Source organism: Peromyscus maniculatus, chromosome 13, assembly GCF_049852395.1.
Source record: "Peromyscus maniculatus bairdii isolate BWxNUB_F1_BW_parent chromosome 13, HU_Pman_BW_mat_3.1, whole genome shotgun sequence".
NCBI classification, from domain to species: Eukaryota; Metazoa; Chordata; class Mammalia; order Rodentia; family Cricetidae; genus Peromyscus; species Peromyscus maniculatus.
The window spans coordinates 5,835,058-5,838,643 of record NC_134864.1 but is presented as its reverse complement, the minus strand read 5'-3'; the positions used below and the strand labels follow the sequence as shown (position 1 = coordinate 5,838,643).

Here is a 3,586-nt window from a genome sequence, read left to right as displayed (position 1 = left end):
AAATCACAGTTCAGTAAGAAATTTTTTATTATCCAAAGCCAGGCCTATCTTCATGTGCTAAAGGAGAGATAATATAACTTGGAAGGTGGCTTTCAGTAATCAGATATTTTTTGTCTCAACCATCCAGTCCCAAATAACCAACTCAGAGGCTGAATATGAATTATAAATAAATGATCAGCCAATAGCTCAGGCTTGTTACTAGCTAACTCTCACACTTAAATTAACCCATAATTCTTATTTATGCTTTTCTATGAGGTGGAACCTTTATTAGAATGGCACCTTCATCCCCTGCTTCCTCTGTGTTTGGCTGGAGACTCCTGACTCCCACCCTTCTCCTTCTCATCATCCTTAGTTTGGTTGCCCTGCCTATACTTCCTGCCTGGCTACTGGCCAATCAGTGTTTTATTAAACCAATTCGAGTGACAAATCTTTACAGTATACAAGAGGATTATCCCACAGCAGCTTTCCCTGGTGGCAGTTGATCCTGCCAATGAAGACTATGTCGGGCATCACAGGTCTGGGGAACTCCAACACAAAGTCAATTTATAACAGCCAAATGGACACTTGACTGAAGAAGTCATTCACAGTCACTTGGGTCTGGGGAACTTCAGAGGCAATTTCTACAGCAGTTTTGAAAAAGCTGGGTAAAATGCATGCTCTGCCATGTAAGAAAGGTGGTTCCACACACTCTCCTTGAAAGTCATGGTGTCTGTGAGTTTCAAGAGAACTCTGGGAGCATAAGAAAGGGGGCTAGGACATTGGGCACCATCTTCAAGATTGTGACAAAATATTCCCCTGCTGAAGACCATGGATGAGAATGAAAAATACTTGGCAGCATTTAAGCCACACATACCGAAAGGATCCAGAAACACAGCACCAAAAGGACTCTGCTTCAAGTACTCCTCTAGCTCTTGTCATTAAACAAACTCCTTCAGTGTGAAAAACACAATTCAAAAAAAACCACTGGATGATTGTTGTAATAGAGAAAATATGCTACTAGTTTTCCAGTGAGCATCCAGAAAAACATTGAACTCTTCATCCAGATCCTCCAGAGTGTGAGAAGTTGAGTACGTCTTCACTGTCAAATTCAGGGATTTTCCCAGTTGCCAACTCACCTCTGGCACAACTGTCACCACCTCATGCCCCCTGTGGATGAGTTTCTCCACAACCATCTGCATGGTGAACCAGTGGTTCCCATCCATGGGCACCACCAGCAGCCTGCCTGCCTGGGCAAAGCCAGAGGCCAGCAGCAGACACACACACAGAGGAAGAGATCTGCAGGAGCCATGGGAGAAGCAGAGCCCAGGACAGTCCAGCTGCTGAGACTCTGAGCTCTTCTTACACAAATGGACAAGTACAAGTATAAATGCCCCCAAGGGGAGTGATTTCATATTTGCATATTAATAAAAAATGTAATACCCACTGCCAGTGATTGAACTCAGAAGATCAATGATTAATAAATTGTAATTGCTAAGATACTTATGTGTTCCTGATAAGAATAGCATATGCTCTTAGCTACAGAGAGAATTATGTTTGCCTTTTTGGAGGTTCTCCAGAGTAGTTATTGGACAGTGTGTTCAGAGTGATGAAAACTCTCTGCTCAGAAACAAGTTGGCAAACAGCTTCCAAGGAAGCTGTGGGGGATGTTCCTTCCTGACCTGCCTGGCAGTGGCATTGTTTGCCATAAGCAGCTCTGCCATGGAGAGGCACTGCTGCTTGCTCTGGCCTGTTTGCAGCAGGATTCTTCTATTCTTTCCAGATGCCATCCTCTCTTCATGGTAATGGAACAGTAACTAATGCACCTGGCATATGCAGCAGGGAACAATGAAAGACCCTGTCACAAAAGGGGTGGATGATGAAGATGGACACTCAAACTGCCAGGGAGGAAAAATGTACCAGGGTTCCAACACCCCACTTGAATTTGTCCTGTCACCACCGGCATCCTGTGGTCCCCATTGTAGTTTGGGTCTCATCATCATTACTTCATGTGATAGATGCTCAGAGCCTCCAAATAGAAAATCTAACCTTGCTGTACCTTGCCTGGTCTCAGCAGCTTTCTTGAGCCTTGGTGCAAACCTCCAGGATCCTCACTCTTGCACCTTTTTTTCCCCAAAAAACAACAAACAAACAAACTAAATACTACCTTGTAGACGATGTCATCAAGTTGCTCAAGATGTAGCCTGACCCCTCTGGACCATGTTGATCAGCTTCTGTGTACTGACCCAGAGGTTTCCTTTAAAGGTGAGAGAGAGAGAGAGAGAGAGAGAGAGAGAGAGAGAGAGAGAGAGAGAGAGAGAGAGAGGGAGAGAGAGAAAGGGAGAGAATACTTTCAATACTTTCAAACATCTTTCATTACACTGATACCAACTCAGAAGAAACAGAAAATTAAAGGCCCATATTCTTGGTGAACACAAATGCAATTCTCCCCAATGAAATAAAAATTCAACAATACATCAAAAAAATCATCCACTGTAATGGTTCATTTTGATTGTTCAATTTGGCTGGATTTGTTAAAATCAACAAGGAAATATGCCTTTGGATGTGTCTACAAGGGTGTTACCAGAAAGGCTTATCTAGGAAGGAAGCCCCACTCTGAATGTAAATGGCACCTTCAAATGGGCTGGGGTTTGGGACTGAATAAAAAAGAGGAAGTGAGCTGAGCATCGGCATCCGTCTTTCTCTGCTTCCTCATTGCAGACACAGAGTGGGCTAGCTGCCTCACATGCCTGCCTTCGCAGCTAGAATTGCCCTGACCACTAAGTCTTTTCCATGATGATGGACTATCCCTCCAACTATGAGCAAAAAAGAAACTCTACTTTCCTTAAGTAGCTTTGGTTAAGTATTTAACGCAATAATGAAAAAAAATAATTAATCCAAAAGTTAGTATCAAGAAGGGGGCCATTGCTGTGACTGACTAGGAAAGCCTTTGGAAGCAGTTTGAGACAAGAATTTGGAAGCAGGGGCATCATACTCTACATTGCTCTCAGTATCACTGTCTTCCACCCTCCTACAAATAAGGCCCATTCTTCCATTTGATTCCTGTTCGTCAGCTCTCAGGCTCTCAGCTGAAATAAAAATTAGGTTTCTCTACTTCCTTCATTCATGACTTGATAGGGGTTGGGTGACCAGGAAGATACAAGCAGGGCCTATACAGAGGCTGGGAAGTAGCCTCCCATCCAAGTGCTCAGGCAGGATAGACCATTTTGAAGGAAATATGTGTGCACACATGCTTGCATGCTTATATATAAACTGCTTAAGGTTGATAGAGATTAAATAACGATTGAGGACGATGTAAGGTTCACGGGACGTACAATATTTTTCACAAGTTTTGTATTGGATATATGCTTGAAGGAAAAATGGTTTTTAAGGTCCCTTTGAATATTCTAGAGCACAGGATACACATTGCATTTAATTGGTGAAAGCACTAGAAACATATGGCCCCAATGCGTTAGTCTTTAATTTTTGCAGGTTGTAATAAACGTAACTTACAAGCTGACTGGAAAGAGCAAAGCCTCCCGGCCCCATCCACAATCTCTTTAGCAATAACTACATTGCCCATAAATCTCCGCGTGGCGCGAAGCATCCT

General features: G+C 43.1%; 1 pseudogene; it reads right to left on the bottom strand.

Annotated features, from left to right (window-relative positions):
• Positions 1–270: 270 nt before the first annotated feature.
• Positions 271–1,766, bottom strand: LOC102909408 (UDP-glucuronosyltransferase 1A7 pseudogene; annotated as a pseudogene).
• Positions 1,767–3,586: the final 1,820 nt, after the last annotated feature.